At 43.9% G+C, this 17020-nt stretch overlaps 1 non-coding gene across 1 annotated transcript; it reads left to right on the top strand.

Moving 5' to 3' along the window:
- The first annotated feature begins 582 nt into the window (after positions 1-582).
- Positions 583-654, top strand: TRNAS-GGA (transfer RNA serine (anticodon GGA)). Its single transcript has one exon. It is a non-coding gene; the product is annotated as a tRNA-Ser (tRNA).
- The last annotated feature ends 16366 nt before the right edge of the window (positions 655-17020 follow it).

Here is a 17020-nt window from a genome sequence, read left to right as displayed (position 1 = left end):
TTTGCGCGTACTGCACTTTCCTGATACATGAGGACGGAGTGGTGGTGGAAAGTACCATCAAGTCACAGCTGACTTATGGCAACCCCATAGGGTTTTCAAGGCAAGAGACGTCCAGAGGTGGTTTGCCATTGCCTGCCTCTGCATGGGCTGAGAGTGTTCTGATAGAACTGTGACTGGCCCAAAGTCATCCAGCAGGCTTCATGTGGAGGAGTGGGGAATCGAACCCGGTTCTCCAGATTAGAGTCCGCTGCTCTTAACCACTACACTATGCATATCAGATTCTTAATTACAAAAAGGCTATAGTGTCTTATAGAGTTGGACAATGTTTTATAGGTCATCTAGTGCAACTTGATACTAAATGAAGGTAATCCAAATCTAAAGCATTCATGACAGATGACTGTCAAATCTCTGCTTGAAGGCCTCCAGTAAGAAAGAGCCCCATCCTTCTCCTAGACAACTGGTTCCATTAGTTTCATGACATGGATATTTATTTCTGACAGAATTTCCAGAAGTTCCATGTTCATGATCTCATTGGCATGTCTCCTTAGTGGTAGCCAAGTCAGTAGCCATCATTGCAGGGGAGGGGCTGTGGCTCAGTGGTAGAGCATCTGCTTGGAATGCAGAAGGTCCCAGGTTCAATCCCCGGCATCTCCTGTTAAAGGGACTAGGCAAGTAGGTGATGTGAAAGACCCCTTCCTGAGACCCTGGATAGCCACTGCCAGTCTGAGTAGACAATACTGACTTTGATGGACCAAGGGTCTGATTCAGTAGAAGGCATCTTCATGATCAAACCTACTCCTAAGGAAGTACATATCCAATTTTGTCTTGTTCTTGGGCCACAATGCTGAGGAAAGTTTTGTTGTGCACCACCATCCATGCCTACTTTTAATACTTTCTGCCATTTAAGACTTCACAAGTACAGAAGTTACCACTATCGAAGCCCTGAGAACACACCACCCACTGTCGTATAAATTGGCTCAGGAAACACCACCATCCTAGAAGCTGCTTACAGAACCACTGAAACAGACAGAATAAGGCATAAATACCCTCAGACTGAGAGTCTAAATGTTATCCTTTTAAAGATGCCCAGAGTTATAAAGTTGTATTTATGTTATATATTAAGTGGAAAGGAGGAGGGACGGGAGCTCTTTCCATTAATTTTTGTCTTCTTTGCTCCCTTTCCTCTTCAGCGGCCATCCCGTTCCCTTTAAATTTGTCAGAAGAAGCTGTCAGGACCTCATTTCCTGCTGCATCTCTAAATGACTCCTCACAGAGGCAGAAATGGACAATTACTCCTTACCAGCGGCCTCATTTAGGTGTCAATATAAAGACATCTCCAGAATATATAATCAAATAATAATATCAAATGTAGCTGTTATACCTTCTATATTGGTAGTAATCTCTGATAAGATCTTAGTAAATCTCTGATAAGATCTTAGTAAAATGGCACAGAGGGTTTTTGGGGTTTTTTAACTTATTCTTTGTAATCACTTGACTTCACTGAGACTGTAAAGACTTCAGGAAACAACTGAGTTTAACATAAAACATAGAATCCACCTTCCTACTTCTAGGGCAGTAGTTTTGAACCCTTGGGTCAAAACCCTTAGTTGTATGAACTAGGGTTTCCAGCTCCAGGTTGGGAAATACCTGGAGATGTTGGGGGTGGAGCCTGAGGAGGGCAGGGTTTAGAGAGGGGAGGGACTTTAATGCCATAGAGTCCAATTGCCCAAGTAGCCATTTTCTCCAGGGGAACTGATGCCTGCCTCCTGGAGATCAGTTAGAACATAACATAAGAAAGGCCCTGCTGGATCAGACCAAGGCCCATCAAGTCCAGCAGTCTGTTCACACAGTGGCCAACAAGGTGCCTCTAGGAAGCCCACAAACAAGACGACTGCAGCAGCACCATCCTGCCTGTGTTCCACCACACCCAAAATAATAGGCATGCTCCTCTGATACTAGAGAGAATAGGTATGCAGCATGACTAGTATCCATTCTAACTAACAGCCATGAATACCCCTCTCCTCCATGAATATGTCCACTCCCCTCTTAAAGCCCTCCAAGCTGGCAGCCATCACCACATCCTGGGGCAAGGAGTTCCACAATTAAACTATGCGTTGTGTGAAAAAAAACTTCCTTTTATCGGTTTTGAATCTCTCGCTCTCCAGCTTCAGCAGATGACCCCGTGTTCTAGTGTTATGGGAGAGGGAGAAAAACCTCTCCCTGTCCACTCTCTCCAAACCATGCATAATTTTATAGACCTCTATCATGTCTCCCCTCATCCACCTTCATCCGCCTTCTTTCCAAGCTAAACCGGAGTTGTAATAGCAGGAGATCTCCAGCCACCACCTGGAGGTTGGTAATCCTGATATGAGCCCTCAAGAGCTAGTCTCTATTTCCCCCCTCAAGGCCAGTATGGAAGAGGGCTTACTTAGGTCTTCTTCTGTGTCTGCGTTGGCTGCAGTCTTCCAATGCGTGTCACAGTGTTCGCTCCCAGTCAGAAGCCACAAAGGGGCCTGTTATTGAAGCTACCTGCTCTCCTGTGTACTGGTTAACAGAGTAGGGGTGGAAAAGGGTGATCTGATAGATAAGGTTACCCCTATGCACCACATACGGTTGCCAGTTCCCTCTTCGCCACCAGCGGGAGGTTTTTGGGGTGGAGCCTGAGGAGGGTGGGGTTTGGGGAGGGGAGGGACTTCAATGCCATAGAGTCCAACTGCCAAAGCAGCCATTTTCTCCAGGGGAACTGATCTCTATGATTCTATGATTTCTATGATTCTACCAGCATTGGCGAGGCAGTGGGTCAATAGATCATGATCACATCAATCCCTGCCATCAGATCAAGCAAGACCAGCAGCACTGATCCACCTCGATCTAGCTGTCTCCATGTGATCAACAACTCCCTTTCACAGGTTTAGACTATCCCAATGACTCCATATGAAGAAGACAGAAGAGGGCAGACTTGTTTATCCAGAGATCCATGCACATTACAGAGTCATGCCCAGGACTTTGTACAGTGGCCTTGGACTTCGCAGTGTCTCATTACAAGAAGACATCGAGAGAGATCGACATCGAGCCATACTTTGCTTTCTTTGGACCAAAAGGGAAGTTTATAAAGTCAATCAATCTTCCTGGAAACATGACTTAAAGCGTGCTCATTAATGGCTTGGCAAAGGAGGCAGCAAAGTTTCGGAATTTACAGAGAATGCTAAATTATTCAAGACAGTTAAGCGAGAGGCAGCCGACGAGAAATTACAGAAGGATCTCATAACACCAAAGAGCCAGGGTAATGAAATGGCAGATAAAATTCACTGTTGAGAAAGACAAAATGATGTATATTAGAGGGAGAGAAAAAATAACCTCCTCGCTATACTTAGACATTTTTTGGAATCTGAACTTGCTATTATCTCTCTGTAAAGGCGCCCTGGAGTTATTAGTCTTAACTCTTTGATCTATGGGTATTGTGCTCCAGCTGTCTGAAAAGCAAATGAACTATCGGGGAGAGTCAAGAAAGGGATAGAATCAATACAAAAGTGATGCTGTCGCATGAAACAATGGTCAAGTCACATCTTCAATATTGGATTTTTGGTCCGTCACCTTTTCCCCTGAGAAACGTACCACAACTGGAAAAACATTGAAAAAAGATAACTTGGAAAGTTTCTTGTCTGTGTAGGTGGAGCAGCAACAATTTGATGCCTGAGGGTCAGCAGCCCCTCCACTATCCATCAGAAATTTAATCAAACTAGGGTTGCTATCTCCCTAGTGGGGAGTGAGGGATCCTCTGCCACAAATCCCATTTCCTGCCATTGTAGGGTCGCCAACCTCCAGGTACTAGCCGGAGATCTCCTGCAATTACAACTGAGCTCCAGACGATAAAGATCAGTTCCCCTGGAGAAAAGGGCCGCTTTGGCAATTGGACTCTATGGCATTGAAATCCCTCCCCAAGCCCTGCCCTCCTCAGGCTCCACCCCCAAAACCTCCCGCCAATGGTGAAAGTGGTTATAATTATAAGCCATCTAAAGCAGTACTCTGAAAAGGTGGCACAGAAATATCCTAAATAAACAAATTACCAAAGGCCCCCTCTGGGTACTACATATGTCCTGTGGTGATTCAATATATTGCTTTGGACCCTGCCTAAAATTGTGACGCACACCTCTCTTGCTTCAGTCCAAAATGCCCCCCTTCCCAGTTTTGCACCCGGGGTCAGGGGACCCCCAGTCACAGCATGATGGGGAAATTTATAAAAATCACTCTACTGCAAAATGTTAGATGGGATCTTTAAATCCTGACCAAACTTGCTTGGAAATCATTTTATCTTGAAAACACTAGGAATAATTTCCATGCAAATGCATAAAGACATTGGAGTAAAGATCAAGAACAGTCGTCTTCAATTCAAAGCATAATTGTTGCAATGCTTTATTTCACAGAGCCTCAATAAAAAATATAAAACAAGGAAACAGATTTTTTTTTAAAGAAAGAGATTCTGCATTTTTTCTAGAGAGCCCCATGGTGCAGAGTGGTAAGCTGCAGTACTGCAGTCTAAAGTTCTGCTCACGACCTGAGTTCAATCCCGACAGAAGTTGGTTTCAGGTGGCCGGCTCAAGATTGACTCAGCCTTCCATCCTTCCGAGATCGGAAAAATGAGTACCCAGCTTGCTGGGGGTAAAGTGTAGATGACTGGGGAAGGCAATGGCAAACCATGCCAAAGAATGCACTTTCAATCCGGTTTCAATGCACTTTGAAGTTGGATTTTACTGTGCAGAATGGCAAAATCAACTTGCAAACTGTCATTAAAATGCATTGAAAGTTCATTATCCAGCATGTGTGGAAGTGTAAATAATCTGCCTAGTAAACGTTGGGATGTGGCGTCACCCCATGGGTCAGTAATGACCTGGTGCTTGCACAGGGGACTATCTTTACCTTTATCTTACTTCTCAGAACTGGGTGGTGAGATTGGTGCCTGTACAAATAAATAAAATAATCTCCAAAAAGCAGTTATCACTAGTGATGCATTCATTTGAAATGAAATAAAATAGCTCTCTTAAAAAAAAAGTTCCCTGAGCTGTTCAGTTTGTAATGCCATTTTTACACCATGGAATATTTCTCAGATAACGTTTCTGTCCGAATGACCACGTGACCCTCTCCGCCAAAGAACAAGCTGGAGCGGTTAACAGTTTGAATGAAACTCTCGGAAAATATATGCGCAGCCGCTGCAGCGGTCTTTACAGCCTTCGAGTCCTGCTGTCCGGTTTTAGTGTCACTTTCCCACCGACCAGTCGAGGGACAAATCTATAAATTTTCAAAGGATGTGCAATTTACCGTCGACGTTCCCTTTTGCTTGGATGCGAGTTTTCTTCCCCTTCTGGGCCAAAAGTCAGAGGTGACCTTCAGGGGCAGTGTTACTGCTTGGGCAATTCGAAGCAGTAAAATGAAAAGAGAAGAAGGTGTGTGGAGCTGTAGACATGCAAGTCCAAGTGAATAAATCTTGTATCCTCGCTTGTGCTAAATGGGTGGTGGTAATACCTGCTGAGTCCGAGCTGTTATGTTCATCATATTGTTTGGAAGGACACCCTGACCCTTAGCAGCAACTTTCTGGAGAGTGTAGCAGGCTAGAGAAAGCAGCTAAAAATTGCTTCTGTGAACTCAGTCCATCAGAATCAGAGGCTCTAACCCCGTGTCTATAGCTAGTACACAATCAATAAGGAATTGGGTAAATAATTTAATATCCCTCTGCAAAAGTAATAAAGCCCTGACCTGGATGGCCCAGGCTAGCCTGATCTTGTCACATCTGGGAAGCAAAGAAGGTTTGATCCTGGTGAGTACTGGGATGGGAGACCATCAAGGAAGTCCATGGTCACCATGCTGAGAAAAGGGCTGCTTTGGCAATTGGACTCACATGCATTGAAGTCCCTCCCCTCCCCAAAACCTGCCCTCCACAGGCCCCACCCCAAAAACCCTCTGCCAATGGTGAAGAGGGACTGGGCAACCCTAGTAACATAACAACAAATCACAGGGGGGAGCAATGGACCACAGCTAGACTTATCAGGGACAGGCAAGGTGAGAGGAACCAAAAGGAAACAGGGAAAGAAAGAAGGGGAAAAGGGGAAGGAAAGGATAGGGAGGCCAGCATCTTGATAACACTATCGCTGCCCTCAACCGTAGACCTGGCAGTGTGGTTAGACAAAACCAAATGCCCCAAAAGAGCAACTGATTTAAAACATTTGAAAGGTTTCTCTAAATACAGCATCAAATAATCAAAAATTGATCGGTTGGATCCATCCCCCCTGTTCTTCCTACACCAACGATATTTATGGTACTGAGAAAATTATATTATGCCATTTCTGAGAAGGATTCATTTTCTAGTTTTTTTTTTTTTTTAAGGGCAGTTTTACTGCAGCTTCACTGTGGCGGATGAACATAAAAGTTAGATTTGGCGCTGCCGAGGCCAGTGAGTGAGTTTGACTGACAATATTGGCGGAGCACAATGACACTTTCACAGTCGGGACCAGATAATTCCATTGATTAGTCCAGGAGGAGAAAGTCAGAAAGTCACTGCTGTTTGCAGACACAACGAGCTAGGTCATTGCAAAGTTGCCGGCAAACTGTCTCCATGTTCTGAACAGGAAAGGAGCCAGTCTGAAATTGATTATATAAATCATACCAGGACTTTGCCGAGCAAACTACAGCTGAGGAATAACCACTTTTCAATACCTTTCAATGATACCTGCACTTTGGAAAACTGCATTGCATTTTGTGAGGTCAGTTCTGGAGGAGGAGAAGAAGAAGAAGAAGAAGAAGAAGAAGAAGAAGAAGAAGAAGAAGAAGAAGAAGAAGAAGAAGAAGAAGAAGAGTTGTTTTTTATATGCCGACTTTCTCTACAACCTAAGGGAGACTCAAACCCACTTACAATCACCTTCCCCTCCCCACAACAGACATCCTGTGAGGTAGGTGGAGCTGAGAAAGCTCGAAGAGAGCTGTGACTGGCCCAAGGTCACCCAGCTGGCTTCATGTGGAGGAGTGGGGAATCAAACCCGGTTCTCCAGATCAGACTCCACCGCTCCAATCCCCCGCTTTTATCCACTACACCACACTGGCTCTCGTCTTCACCACTGGCAGGAGATTTCAGGGGCAGAGCCGGAGGAAAGCGAGATTTGGGGAGGGGAGGGACTTCAATACCATAGGGTCTGATTGCCAAAATGGCCATTTTCTCCAGAGGAACCGATATTTATCGGCTGGAGATCAGTTGTAATAGCAGGATATCTCCAGCTAGTACCTGGAGGTCGGCAACCCTAGTTCTGGATATGTAGGATTACTGGGAACTGTTATTATTATTGTGATGAAAGGAGGCATGGGACGGCCTGATCTTGTTGGAAGCTAAGCAAAGTTAGTATTTAGAAGGGAGACCACCAAGGACGACTTAGCAGAGGAAAGTAGTGACAAGACACCTCTGCTTCTCACTTGTCTTGAATGCCCCTTGCTGGGGTTTGCAAAATTCATCTGCAGCTTGACAGCACTTTACACACACACACACACACACACACACACACACACACACACACACTGTTGTTGGTTTTAGTAGTAGCAGGGTAGGAGTAGTGATAGTAGGATGAGTGGTAGTATAGCTTCAGAGATCTGGAAAACTGAACAACTTAACAGTTACTATCTAAGTAAATCTTAGAAATTACCAGTGGATAGGGTTGCCAACCTCCTGGTGGTGGCTGGCGATCTCCTGCTATTACTACTGATCTGCAGCTGATAGAGATCCGTTCACCTAGAGAAAATGGCCGCTTTGGCAATTGGATCCTATGGCATTAAAGTCCCTCCCCTCCCCAAACCCCTCTGGCTCTGCCCAAAAAACCTCCCACAGGTGGCAAAAAAGGGCCCTGGCAACCCTACCAGTGGAACTACGAAATATGTAACACCAATTAAGTATTAGCAAAATTATAATTCCGAGGTATCGCCACTTTTTATGTACAGTTTTCATAATTGTTATTTTATCAATATTCACAATCATTTTGTGGGGTGGGTCATTGTTAAAGCATTTCTGCCCAATCTGTGTTTGTTCTGTGTTGTTTATACCATCGCTTATAATACTACCCACATGCCTTCTGTCAAATTGTATCTATGTCGTAGTGATGCTGCATTATCTAGATTGAGAAAACCAACGGCTCTTGAAATTGATTTATGGATGACAGTCATCAAAATGTCCTCAGTCCCTATTGGACTGATCTAGACATAAGCCTAGATCAGATAGGTAGGGTTGCCAGGTCCCTCTTCACCACCATAAAGAACAACAATAACAGAAATGATATCTGGTCAGAAAAGTCTACCTTGCAACTGGCACTTTCTGGCCATGATCCTTGTGGGCAGAAAGGCTAGTTTTTGATCCAGTAGGGACCCTCTTATAGCGTATAAAATTATTTTAGTTCAGCATGTGATACATGCAATTACTAACAGAGTCACCTAACTGGGGAACGTGGTAAGTGAAATAATGTTGAATGTGCATATGTAGACTCTTCCCATAAATGACATTTTCATACTATCCAAGAGGAGATTTTTCTGCCCCATTGTATACAAATTCTAGACATGATAAAGATTTGTTACTATTGAATTTTTAATCTCTGCTCTCTCGTGTTTGCAGTCCTTCACAGTTTTGCATCGTCTCCACAGGTGACAAAATACTCTGTGAAGAAATTGAACAGCATGAGATCCAGCAAACCTATTACTTTGTCTTCTGAGTCAGAAAGCTATCTATTAATTTTTATTCCCTTGCGGGTTATTTCCCCCCAACCTGTTTTGTGTGTGCGTGTGTGTTTGCATGGTAGTACCTCATTGTTCACATATCTAAATCTTTTGTTGGAGGACACCCTTAGGGGTTTCTTGAAGTCTAAAGAGATTTACTAATGCACTCCTCAAGTATACTTAGGGTAAGTCTATAAATCCAAGACATGGCTGGGAATGTTCTCTTCACCTGTAGTCCATGTGGACCTATTTAATGAAACCTATGTGAATACAGTTTGAAGTAATATGGGAAAGACTTTTGAATATTTTTGTACTTGTTTCTGCTTCTCCCCCAAGGTGCATATTTATGTAAAATACATTTGCTCTTTCCCCACTCAGAGCGTAATAGCATGTCCCTTCCCCCAGAAGGAGATAATGAAGTGGCAAAAAGTTGTTTTTTTCTTCCATCATTGGTGCATCAGCACAATGTATAAAATCTCACCAAACTTAATTATTTAAGGTGGTTGTGACCTGAGAATATATATATATAGGTGCGTAGCCAACCTCCAGGTGGTGGCTTGAGATCTCTCGCTATTGCAACTGATCTCCAGGTGACAGAGATAAGTTCCCCTGGAGAAAATGGCCACTTTGGCAATTGGACTATATAGCATTGAAGTAGGGTTGCCAGGTCCCTCTTCGCCACTGGCGGGAGGTTTTTGGAGTGGAACCTGAGGAGGGCGGGGTTTAAGGAGGGGAGGGACTTCAATGCCATGGAGTCCAATTGCCAAAGTGGCCATTATCTCCAGGTAAACTGATCTCTATCAGCTGGTGGTCAGTTGTAATAGCAGGAGATCTCCAGCCACCACCCTACATTGAAGTCCCTCCTTTCTCTAAACCCCATCCTCCTCAGGCTCCACCCCCAAAATCTCCATGTATTTCCAACCCAGAGCTGGCAACCCTATAGGTGCTGAAGCTTTAACTCAATTTGGCCCTAAGGTGTGACAGTTCTGTTGGACTCTCTGGTGATATGAGGTGGGGTCCTAACACTGTGGTTACACTGCTCCAGGCTTAAGTGCAGCATGCTTCTCTGATAATAGTACTTCCATTTGTGAACTGCTCATTGGGAAGCAAGCTGCTCTAAGCCTGGAGCAGAGGGCATGCATAATACAGTGATAGGACCAGTGCCTGTCTTAGCAAAGAGTCTTGCAAAAATGCCAGAGAGACGTGCATGCAGAATATAGTTGTAGGATCCAAGCCAACATCTCTCCAATCTGATCCACACTGTCAAATAGTAGGGTATCCAGTACCTAGGTGTCCAATGTCTACATTGAGTTCAGTTTTGGAGAAAGATAAGGATATATCCTACCAGCACTTTCCATTCTACCACTTCTGGACTCTCTCATCATATTGTGTTCAGGTATAGATGGGACCCAAGACAACCAACCCTAGTGATACTACAGAGTATACTGTGTGAACTCATACTAAGACGTTAACGAAGGAAAATTAGCTGTTAGAAATTGATTATGAAGAAGAGTTGGTTTTTATATGCCAATTTTCTCGACCTTTGAAGGACTCTCAAACTGGCTTACAATCTCCTCCCCTTCTCGTAGACCTTGGACAAGGTTTTCACAAAGTTCTGTGGGACTCCACATCTAAAACTCAAAAGGACAAAGTACCAGAAGATTGCGATGTTAAAATAGCGCTATTGAAAGTATGGAAAAAATATAAAAAGAGAATAAGTCCTTCTCCACCATCCATAATGTCGCCAGTCGAAGCTTATCATGATAACGTTAAATTAAAACCGGGTGTCCATCTTACTTACAATCAAATGATTGAGCCCACAGGAGAAATTAAGACCCTGACCAATCTTCAAGAAAAATTTCAAAAATTGAACTGGCTGACTTATTTACAACTGAGGTCTAATTTACAAAAAGACTGCTTCTATCCCCAGCCATTTCGTGAATTAACAGAATGTGAGCAGATAACATCTAAAAACGATTCACACTTACTAGGAAAAATCTACAAGCTTCTTTTGAAATACGAAACGGAAGAAGAACAAGTGAAAACTAACATGATAAAATTGATGTAAAACTTTGGAGAAATGATTAATATGGACTTATGGGAAAAACTTTGTACTTCTGAAATGAAATATACTGTGTCCCAAGAAGTGAAAGAGAATTGGTATAAAACATTTTACAGATGGTATCTAACTCCTAATATGCTTTCTCAGATGACTACTCCCAGAAAAAGAGGTGCCTGCTGGAAATGTCAAGATACGGATGGTTCTTATTTTCATGTTTGATGGACATGCCCAAAGTTACAAACTTATTGGAAAAGAATTCATCAAGAACTTCAGCTGATGTTAAATATTAAGTTGACATTTGATCCCAAATTCTATCTACTCAGCATTGTGCCACCAGACTTGCCTTCGAAATTTCAGGACATTTTTAAATATGCTACTACTGCAGCTAGAACGGTTCTTGCAAGAACCTGGAAACAAACTCATATTCCCGAAATTGAAGATTGGAAAGAAAAACTATTGGAATATGCTAGTATGGCTAAGATGACTTTCGAGATAAACTTAAAATCTAGTGAATCCACAGAACAATTTGACGATAAGTGGGTGTCATTCTATGCTTATATGAACCTTGGCTAACTGAATGAAATACGTTGGTTTTGTATTATCTAATTAGTTTTAAACAACTGTCAAGTAAATTTTAGATCTTCATACAATAGAATATCAATATAAGTAGAATAATGAATGACACTTTGTAACAACTTTTTTACTGTAAGAAAATATCTCATAATATACAACTGAGCTTATTTGCTCTTTTTCTTTTTGTCTTTTTTTAACACTGTATTGTTTTATACTTATAACGTATCATCCCTCCCTTTTTCCCCTGTACCCCTTCAGTTATATAAATAATTTTTTTAAAAAAATCTCCTCCCCTTCTCCTCCCCACAATAGATACCTTGTAAAGTAGCTGAGTAGGGTTGCCAACCTCCAGGTGGTGGCTGGATATCTCCCGGTATTACAACTGACCTCCAGCTGATAGAGATCAGTTCACCTGGAGAAAATGGCCACTTTGGCAACTGGACTCTATGGCATTAAAGTCCCTTCCCTCTCCAAACCCCACCCTCCTCAGGTTCCGCCCCAAAAATCTCCAGGTATTTCCCATCCCGGAGCTGGCACCCCTATAGGTGAGGTTGAGAGAGCTTGAAAAGAACTGTGACTAGCCCAAGGTCCCCCAGTTGGCTTCATGTGTAGGAGTGGGGAAACCAACCCAGTTCACCAGATCAGAGGCTGCCGCTCATATGGAGGAGTGGGGAATTGAACCCAGTTCTCCAGATCAGAGTCCACTGCTCTTAACCACTACACCGTGCTGGCTCTTTACAATTAGCACTAGTGGTTTCCCACATTGAAGTCATCATAATAATTCTTCAAGACATTCTATGTTCTTCTTCCTTCTCTTCAAAACTGAAACAATATTTGTTCTCTTTTGGTTATAAAATCATAGAGTGTGAAGGGGCCACCAGGGTCAACTAGTACAACCCCCTGCACAATGCAGGAAATTCACAACTACCTCCCCCGCACACACACTCACACACAGTGGCCCCTACGCTGTGCCCAGAAGATGGCCAAGATGCCCTCTCTCATGATCTGCCTAAGGTCATAGAATCAGCATTGCTGACAGATGGCCATCTAGCCTCTGCTTCAAAACCTCCCGGGAAGGAGAGCTCACCACCTCCTGAGGAAGACCGTTCCCCTGAGGAACCGCTCTAACTCTTAGAAAGTTCTTCCTAATGTTTAGATGGAAACTTTTCATTTAATTTAAACCCGTTGGTTCTGGTCATCTGGGAGGATATCATTTCTTCATGAGTTCTCACATAATTATAGCTAGTGGCACTGTGATTTGCCAGGATGACCCTTTCAGGATCTTAGAGTGAAGACCATTGAGCCCTGCTGTCTTGAATGGATTCTGATGGTTCAAGGCCATCTCGACCAAGATTGAGAAAGGCTACAATAATTGCAAAGGATGAGTTTGTTAATAGCTCAAATAAGTATTTAATTGTCTTTTGGCCTAATTGAGCCATTGTCGTTGGTCTCGCAAAAAAGGAAGAAGGAGATGGGCTTTCACGCCCATCTCTATGAGGGGGAAGTGGATTAAATTAATGAGAAGAACGTTTGAGACAAATTAAAGAGAAATCCTCTTTGCGCAGCCTGTAGCCAACTGACGGAATGCTCTCCGTAAGTAGAGGAAGGAGGTCATCGCTGGAGTTTGAACTTATTTTTATGAGGCAAATTGAAGATTGCATTACAGATAACAGCATTAGCAAGCGCCTGAGAAGGTAAAACTAATCAAATTCCTTGCTGCAGGGTGTGAACTCCTTGCTGCTGTGGCCATAATGAATTTGTTTCTTCTCATTTTGGTTTGTTTGTTTTTGTTATGCTGGGGTGTCTTTTGCAAGAAGACAGAGGAGTTCTGGAAGAAGATGCAAGGAGCAGGTAAGAGGTCACTTCTCTCCAGCTTCCTCATATGATGTAAGGATTAGAGCCTGGAAGGATACCACGAATGAGGAAGAGCTATTCAGCATACTGGAATGGCCATGCAAAGCTGGTGTTTTTAATCATATTTAAGCTAGCCTGATCTCAGAAGCTAAGACGAGGGATCATAGAGAATAAAACTGCAGCTGTCATACTGCCCTTCTACAGTGAGGGGAAAAAGTATTTGATCCCCTGCTAAATTTGCCAGTTTGCCCTCTGACGAAGAAATGACCAGTCCTTAATTTTAATGGTAGGTTTGTTGTAGCTGTGAGAGACAGAATAACAACAGGAAAAACCCCAGAAACCCAGAAGACAAAAGTCAGAGATTGATGTGCATTATAATGAGGGAAATAAGTATTTGATCCCCTATCAACCAGCCAGATCCTAACCCTAACCCTCAACCTCCGTGTAGCTGTGAGAGACAGAATAACCCCCAGAAACCCAGAAGACAAAAGTCAGAGATTGATGTGCATTATAATGAGTGAAATAATTATTTGATCCCCCATCAACCAGCCAGATCCTAACCCTAACCCTAACCCTCAACCTCCCTCGGTCTGGGGCTCCATGCAAGATCTCATCTCGTGGAGTTGCAATGATCATGAGAACGGTGATGAAGCAGCCCAGAACTACACGGGGGGAACTTGTCAATGATCTCAGGGCAGCTGGGACCATAGTCACCATGAAAACAGTTGGTAACACACTACGCCGTGAAGGACTGAGATCTTGCAGAGCCCGCAAGTTCCCCTTGTTCAAGACAGCACATGTACAGGCTCGTCTGCAGTTTGCCAATGCATATCTGAATCACCCAGTTCTCCTCTGGGTCATTCAGATGTGCATTGGCAAACTGCAGACGGGCCTGTACATGTGCTGTCTTGAGCAAGGGGACCTTGCGGGCTCTGCAAGATCTCAGTCCTGGGCTGCTTCATCACTGTTCTCATGATCATTGCAACTCCACGAGATGAGATCTTGCATGGAGCCCCAGACCGAGGGAGGTTGAGGTTTAGGGTTAGGGTTAGGATCTGGCTGGTTGATGGGGGATCAAATACTTATTTCACTCATTATAATGCACATCAATCTCTGACTTTTCTGGGGTTTTGGGGGTTATTCTGTCTCTCACAGCTACAAGGAGGTTGAGGGTTAGGGTTAGGGTTAGGATCTGGCTGGTTGATAGGGGATCAAATACTTATTTCCCTCATTATAATGCACATCAATCTCTGACTTTTGTCTTCTGGGTTTCTGGGGTTTTTCCTGTTGTTATTCTGTCTCTCACAGCTACAACAAACCTACCATTAAAATTATGGACTGGTCATTTCTTTGTCAGAGGGCAAACGGGCAAATTTAGCAGGGGATCAAATACTTTTTCCCCTCACTGTACAAATCTGTGGTGAGATCACACCTGGAATACTGTGTATGGTTCTGGTCACCACACCTAAAAAAGGATATTGCACAACTTGAGAAGGTGCAGAAAAGAGCAACTAAAACGATCAGGGAACTGGAGCAACTGCCCTATGAGGAACGGTTAAAACTCTTGGGGGCTGTTTAGCTTGGAGAGAAGGCAGTTAAGGGGAGAGCAAGTCCTATGAGGAAAGGTTGAACTTGAAGGAGCTGAGTATGTTTAGCCTGAAGATGAGAAGACTGAGAGGGGATATTATAACCATCCTCAAGTACTTGAAGGGCTGTCATATAGAGGATGGTGCTGAGTTGTTTTCTGTTGCCCCAGAAGGTTTGACCAGAACCATCAGGTTGAAATTAAATCAAAAGAGTTTCTGTCTAAGCATCAGGAAGAACTTTCTAGCAGTTAGAGCTGTTCCTCAGTGGAACAGGCTTCCTCGGGAGGTGGTGAGCTCTCCTTCCCTGGAGGTTTTTAAGCAGAGGTTAGATGGCCATCTGTCAGCAATGCTGATTCTATGACCATAGGCAGATCATAAGAGGGAGGACATCTGGGCCATTTTCTGGGCATGGAGTAGGGGTCACTGAGGGTGTGAGGGGAAGTAGTTGTGAATTTCCTGCATTGTGCAGGGGGTTGGACTAGATGACCCTGGTGGTCCCTTCCAACTCTATGATTCTATGACATGACAGAGGTCTATAAACTATGCATGGTATTAAGAGAGTGGACAAGAAGAAGCTTTTCTCCTTCTCTCATAATACTTGTTCGCAAAGTCAACTGCTGAAGCTGGAGCGTGAGAGATTCAAAACAGATAAAAGAAAGTATTTATTCACACAACATGTAGTTAAATTGTGGAACTCCCTGCCCCAGGATGTGGTGATGGCTGCCAACTTGGAAGGCTTTAACAGGGGAGTGGACATGTTCATGGAGGAGAGGGCTATCCGTGACTACTAGTCAAAATGGATACTAGTCATGATGCATACCTATTCCTTCCAGCCTATTATATTAGGTGCTGTGGAACACAGGCAGGATAATGCTGCTGCAGTCACCTTGTTTGTGGGCTTTCCCTATCCACCATGAACATGTCCACTCCCCTCTTAAAGCCTTCCAAGTTGGCAGCCATCACCTGGGACAGGGAGTTCCACAATTTAACTATGCATTGTGTGAAGAAATACTTCTGTTTATCTGTTTTGAATCTCTCACCCTCCAGCTTCAGCAGATGACCCCATGTTCTAGCATTACACTTGTACTGGATGGGCTAGACAACAGGTATTGCTAAGTTACTCCTTCTCTCTGGAGAAAAAGAAGGGGGAGAATACGGAGAGCCAGCGTGGTGTAGTAGTTAAGAGCAGTGGTTTGGAGTGGTGGACTCAGATCTGGAGAACAGGGTTTGATTCCCAGCTCCTCCACATGAGTGGTGGAAGCTAATCTGGTGAACTGGATTGGTTTCCCCACTCCTACACACAAATCCAGCTGGGTGACCTTGGGCAAGTTACAGCTCTGTTAGAGCTCTCTCAGCCCCACCTACCTCACAGGGTGTCTGTTGTGAGGAGGGGAAGGGAAGGTGATTGTAAGCCGGTTTGAGTCTCCCTCAAGCAGTAGAGAATGTCGGCATGTAAAACCACCACCACCACCTCCTCCTCCTCCTTCTCCTTCTTCTTCCTCCTCCTCTCCCCAACCTGCTGGAACACAGTGGCTTAGAAGCAAAGGCTTCCCTCTTCATAGTTTTATCATGGGCATACATTAGTTATTGTAATATTTTCTGTCTTCAGCATCCGGCACCACTTATTAGATTGTCATTAAGAGTATCTGCAATGAGTACCGCTGTGTTAAGCAATCACAGCTCCTAGTTGGAAGGAGCAATTTGGGCTGGGACTTCCAGGGTGATTGCCCCGGCTCACTGAAGGCGTAATAATGAAATGTTGTGCACGCATTCCCGTCTTTCATGGACACTTTTACATCTCCGCACAGAGCGCTTTGAGGTGAGTCAATGGACAAAGTCAGTTAAAAAGAGATCAAATCAGACAGAGCAAAATGCAACCTCTGGGTGGTAAGTAATTGCTGCTGTGAGGGAAATGAGAACGGAAAGGTGATAGCCTTTCAGAGTTGAATACAGTTCGCATTATGTGCTGATGGAGATGGTGGTTGGTATTCAGTAGGGCTCTGGGCAGAAAAGGGGACTGAGACGCAATCCTAAGGACTAGAGTTGCCAGCTCCAGGTTGGGAAATACCTGGAGATTTTTGTGGGTGGAGTCTGAGGAGGGTAGGGTTTGATCAAGGGAGGGGCTACTATGGGATATAATGAACACATGAACACACATGAAGCTGCCTTATACTGAATCAGACCCTTGGTCCATCTAAGTCAGCAT

Source organism: Euleptes europaea, chromosome 16, assembly GCF_029931775.1.
Source record: "Euleptes europaea isolate rEulEur1 chromosome 16, rEulEur1.hap1, whole genome shotgun sequence".
Classification (NCBI taxonomy): Eukaryota; Metazoa; Chordata; class Lepidosauria; order Squamata; family Sphaerodactylidae; genus Euleptes; species Euleptes europaea.
The sequence above is the reverse complement of the archived record's forward strand: the minus strand, read 5'-3'. Positions and strand labels throughout refer to the sequence as shown.